Genomic DNA, 6,257 nt, shown 5'->3' with positions numbered 1-6,257 from the left:
AAAGTTGTTTCTAAATCACGGAAAGATTGGAGTCTTAAGTTAGATGATGTCTTATGGGCTTATAGGACCGCGTTTAAAACGCCAATTGGGATGTCACCATTCGGATTGATTTATGGTAAGACATGTCATTTACCTGTTGAGTTGGAGCGTAAGTCTTGGTGGGCTATTTGTGATTTGAATTTGGATTCTAACCTCTCTCGTGAGAAACGTATGACACAGCTAAATGAGCTGGAGGAATTTAGGCTGCTGGCCTATGATAATGCTAGGATCTACAAAGAGAAAACGAAGCGCTGACACGACAAGAGAATCATTAAGCGCGAGTTCCATATTGGCGATAAGGTACTTCTTTTTAATGCTCGTATCCGTTTATTTCCTGGTAAGCTGAAATCCAGGTGGACTGGCCCTTATACGGTCACAGCAGTTACAAAATTCGGATCAGTTGAATTGGAGACCTCATCTGGAGACCGATTCAAAGTGAACGGTCAATACGTGAAACACTATCACGGTGCAGACGAATTTGTTGGGCAGGTCAAAGTATTGTACTTTGACCCAATTTTAGAAGCTGCAAATTGAGGTAAGAAGGTCGTGCGGGACCTCTTAAACCAGCGCTAACCGGGAGGCAACCCGGCTTGTAATTTTTTTTTTTTTTTTTGTAATTAGGAACTTTACAGCTTTATTTCATTTAATTCGCATTAGGAGCTTTAGTTATTTCATTTTAATTAGCATTCTCTTTTGTGGAAAGACGTACGCCTTTGAGAATTTTTGCAGGAATTTATTTTATGCAAAGCGCGTGGGGTGATTTACTGAATGTCTATGAGAGTAAGACGGGTAATTGAAGTGGAAAAATAAGTTTTTGACGTGTTTGAGATTAATTGCCAGCATATGCAGTCGATCGACCAAGTTCACCAGTCGATCGACTGAGGAGGAAAAAGGCAAAAGCTGCTTCAAGGGGATATTGGTCGATCGACTGAGTAAGGTGGTCGATCGACCATCACGCGATATCAGAGAGCTGTATAGGGGATGATTGGTCAATCGACTGGGCCTTATAGTCGATCGACCACCGCGCGAAACCAGAACGCAACTTAATAAGGGAAGTTCTAACTCTTTTCTCATTCATTCATTCACTCTTTCAATCAAAAAAAATAGAAAACCCTTGTTCTTCCCCTTTGTCGCGATTTTCCCTGCTAATCTACCCCTTTAATCTCGATTTTTCTTGCTCAAATTCCCGAATTCTCATCAAAGGTATGTTTCTAATACTATTTTCGTCCTTTGAATTCAATTCTCGCTTAACTTTCATGCCCAAATTTCGAGTATTGTCACCTTGGGTCAGAAAAATCGATTTGGGAAAAATCAATTTGGGATTGATTTCTTGTTGTATTTATGCTTTAATTGCACTTTGCTATCCCTTTCCCTTGATTTTCGAGACATCTTAGCAACTAGGAGATGCTTAAATCCATTTCCCCCAAATTTTCGAAACCCTAATTTCGTCTTCAAATTCTGATTTTTGTTTAGGGTTTCATAAATTGTCATTGTTAAAGGTTATGGGGAGCTAGTTGTTGATTTGTTCATTTTGTAGGAAGCAATAATGACGAAAGGGAAGCAGACGATGTTCGAAGGGCAGTCCAGTCAGGGAGCAGCTAAACGGCCGCGGGGTCCGCCGTTAATGATCGAGGACACTACGGATAGTCTACCTGACTATCCGCAGGTTACTTTCTCTACCTCTACTCAACGTGCTAAATTCATTAACATGGTCGAAAAAATCAAAGTTCAGGCGACTCGTTTCATCCATAAGCCTACTTTAGAGAAATTAGGGTGTCTTGAGTCTGTTGTGTCTCTGCTAAATGGGACAGGAATGTCGGGACTTGTGGACATGGCTGAGTTCACTTACTATACTTTGACCCTCGAGTTTTTCTCGTCTTTTGCTTTTGACCAGGCTTCTTTTGAAGCCAATAGGAGTAGCCCTTGCATTTCTTTTCTTTGCTCAATGTCACCTACTCCTTGACATTAGCTGATTTTGCTGGTTATTTGGGTCTTTATTTCGAGGGTAACACCTCGGAAACTTCTGATGTGCACAGGGTAATGTGGTCGTGTATCTCTGACCGGAACGGCCGTAAGAGGACGGGCACTTCCGTCCACTTACCCCCTTTTCGTTATTTTTTCAGGCTGATGGGTAATACCATTTTCGGCCGCAAGGAGTCAAATAATGTGAATACCATTGAATTGTCTATCTTGGCGGGCTATCTGAACATTGAAAGTCGGGTAGCCCGTATCTATAACATAGCTTATTTGACCGCTTCTCACTTTTACACTATAAGTGAGGGCACTTTGGCCACTATTGTTTGTGGTGGGTTGGTGACGCGTATCGCCAACCGTCTAGTTCTTCTTTTCCCTCGAGAGGAGGCCCCTCTTGACCCTGATGCACGCTTCATGGACCTTGCCTACGCCAGGTCTGTGAAGTGGGTCGATAGTCGGAGTCGGTGGAAGATTGACTCTTTCATCTGCGACCGCATCCCTATCCTAGGCCTCCCTCCTATCTTGCCCCTTACCACTGTTGGGGCGGGCACCGCTACTGCTAGCACCTCGAGGCGAGCTCGTGCCTCTTCTTCACAGACCCCCTCCTCCCCCACTCCTGCTCCCACGGGTTTCCCGGCCACTTTTCGTCCCCCTACACCTATGGTTATCCCTGCGGTCATGGACCAAAGGGCGGTTTCACGTGTGTTGGGTGACCTGTGCAGGAGTTTTGATCAGCACAGATTAGACACGGCTCTGGCCCTGTACCCAGTTTACGAGGAGTACGCTCAGACGGGGATGCTCCCACGAGGTCCCTGGACTCACCCGTCTTTCTTTGTTCCCCCGGTGGACGGATACCCTCCGCCTGCTACGAGATCTACTCCCATGACTACTACTGCCGCTGCTGCTGAGGCGGAAGAGAAGGATGACTCGGGTTCCGAGGAGGATGAGGGCAGCGACTATGACGGTGGTGATTAGATGCTTGTGACCTCCCCCTTTTTTTTGGCTGGTTTGGGGAGGTCTACTTTTGTGAGTTTTCGATCCCTCTTTATTAGTTTCTTTTTATTTTGTTGTTGCTTTTATTCTTCCCTATTTTGCTGTTGATGCTGGTGATTTGCTGCTGAGCACAATGAGGGCATTGTGCGTTTTGGTTTGGGGAGGGTATTTGCATATGTCTATTGCATCTGCATTTATTTTTTTTCATTGCATTTCAGTCACACGTTTATTGCATTTCAGCTTGCATTTGTTTTTCAATTAAAAAAAAAAAGAGTACAAAAAAAAAGAAAAAAAAACCACCAAAAATTCAAAAAAATCACGTTTATTTTAGCATATAGGTCGAGTCGGAACGGAAGGATTTCAATGATGAGTTTGCATTACATATTGTCTCATTGCCCTTTCCTTGCACTTTGAACATTTCCAAGTATGTCACTTGCATAGTCTACGAGTTTTTGTTGGAATTTTGCTAAACGAATAGACTTGACTCAATATTGGCAAGCTACTTAAATTTCTAAGGATAGAGCTTAATAAATCGGTGACATTCATGACCGATTTCATGTAGGAATGAGAGTAGTTTCTCCTTATAAGTCATGTCACTTCAATTTGCATAAGCATGAGTCTAGTCTACTTGATACCTATATGCATTCGGGTCCGTGGTTTGTTGACACATGTGGTAGAGGTTCCCCTTTCTCATTTTGCCCATAAACTTCACAAAGCCAAATTTGCCCTTTTTGTCCCATTTAGCTACATACTAAATTTAGCCACCCTAGCCGAACTAGTAAAGGTAGTAAGTCGGGAATGTTGTCTTGTGATTTGGCTTTTATTATCTTGTTGGATGTTTTGTTGGGAAATGAAGGGAGGTTATGATTTGAAAAAGAATGAAGTGAAGAAAAAAAAAAGAGAACTGAACTGGCAGAGAGTAGCAGTCCAGCAGAGGTGGTCGATCGACTGGGTCTGATGGTCGATCGACTGCCCGTCCAGAATTTCAAAAAAAAAAAGTCAGGAAAGAAAAGAAAGAAAATGAAAAAAAAAAGAGGGAGATCACATGTTCAAAGCAATTTTCAGATGGTGATTTCTTAATTCCCATGTGCTATTCATTTTATTTGGGGAATTGTATTTTGGAGAATTGTGAGTTCTATGCTCATGATATTTGAGCATTGGTTTTATTTTTGGTAAGCGGAAGTAAGAAGTGGATTTGCTTATAATTTGGTTTAGTGGTTATTGGCTCGGCTTAACCCCTCTTTCCCAAATTCATTTTAGCCTCTTTTTACCTCTAGCCTCACAATCCCAAATTGCCTCGGCGTGTGTCATGGTCATTAAATGGTTGTAATGCATATGCACGGTTGTAGAGACTTTATTCATGTTAGATTGCAGGCATGTTCTTATGGGTCGTAAATAGGTGAGAGTCTTATTTCTATCACTCTTCTGTCTTGCACAATACATCTTACCTTGTACTTAAATGAGCGAATGACTGACCCGTGAGAGTCCGATATATACGAGTCTTGCAAGGTCGAAGGTTTAGCGAATTCTTTAACATGGTTAACTCGTTTGCATTTGACAAAATACTTGGATGTTAACAGTTGCATTAAATTGGTTGGGTATGATGGTCTGTATTAGCTCTGAGCATGAAATCCGTTCCATTAGAAGTTTTGAGTCAGGTCATAATGCTTGCTTGGGGACAAACAAGGTTTGGTTTGGGGAGATTTGATACGTGCATATTCTATACACTTTATTTGCAGTTTTGGCACGTATTTCTATGCTTATTTGTTAGCTTAAAGCTACTATTTCTCCCGAAACGGTTTACTTCGGAATTTCTATGATTTATTGTAGGAAAGAGTGGAAGTAAGCTAAATCAAGCTTAAATCGTCCTCCGGAAGCAACTTTATGGAAACTTGGAAGATGGGAGTTCGGACCCGCTCACCTTGGGATGCGTGCATTGGAGTGAAGAGGCTGATTTGAAGAGAAAAGGAAGTTACTGCACAGCTCAGTTGGTCGATCGACCAACATATCCAGTCGATCGACCGTGCCACTTGGTCGATCGACCAAGCCGCGAATCTGAGATTTATTTTATGCTTTAGTCTTTTAAAAGCCCAACTAGTTTCGTGACCCGTGAAATTCACGGGTTCGGTTTAAGAATCGTTCATGCATTTTCTCCTTTAGTTTTTTTGATGATTTTTCCATTTTTTCATTCGTGGTCTATCTCTCTAATTATTTTAGCCGTTCATATTTTAGGTATGTTTTACTGAGCAGGAAAATGAGTCGTTTCTATGAATCAATAACAAAAATAAAGTTGACACATGAGACCCTCCACGATATCTCATACTAATATACTCATATTTTATGAAAGTAAAAGATTGGGCTTTTAAAGAGGATGATAAATTTGAATTTATGGCAAATTAATGAAAGAATTAAAAGTTAGAAAAGATGGAAAGACACACAAAGCACTTGTGTAGGGTTCTAATTATTGCAATATTATGATAGGGAAATTAAAAGGATGGGGTGTGGTTTATTCGATAGGAGATAACCTATTGTGAAAGTGTAAGAGTTAAGCTCTAACTTTTCATTAATTTGTTGGCGTAAATTTTTTTTACTACTTTTTGTAGTAGCTTGATATTCAGTTATTCACGATTTTACGTCATTCTTTAGTATTTTTTTTTATTGTAACCTATTATTTTGTTATTCTTATTCTCATTACTTTTGTAACCAAATGATATCATTTTTGTTCAACGTCAAATTTGATATTTTTGTTAGTCAACTTTATTAAAATGATGATACTCCGTATTAATTAAAATAATAATAAGTAGTATTAACCATAGTTTATACTTTATATACCTCTTTTTTTTAGTTTGGAAATAATGATGATATTTAAGACTTAAAATATTCTTCACTCATTTTCTCTTAACTATTGTAACGTTTAATCAACTAAAAATAATTTAAATAAAGTGGGTAAATAGATAAAACATTCATTCTCACATTGAAAATTAAATGTAGAAAAGATATTCTACTCATTAGTATTATGTTGTTTTGGGATAAAATGTAAGTAATTATAGTAAGAGAATTAATATAAACAGATTATCGCAAATCCATATATACAATGTACTTTTGCCATCTTATCATCAAAGCAACAATAAGACAACAAAATTAAATGTATCTTATCTCATCTCATTAGTATTCAAATCATAAGGAAAATATAGATTTACCCATCAAACCAACTTAATTAAATATATAGAGAATATTATATTTACACTATC

This window comes from Silene latifolia, chromosome 6, assembly GCF_048544455.1.
Source record: "Silene latifolia isolate original U9 population chromosome 6, ASM4854445v1, whole genome shotgun sequence".
In the NCBI taxonomy this organism is placed as follows: Eukaryota; Viridiplantae; Streptophyta; class Magnoliopsida; order Caryophyllales; family Caryophyllaceae; genus Silene; species Silene latifolia.
Note: the sequence above shows the minus strand (reverse complement) of the source record.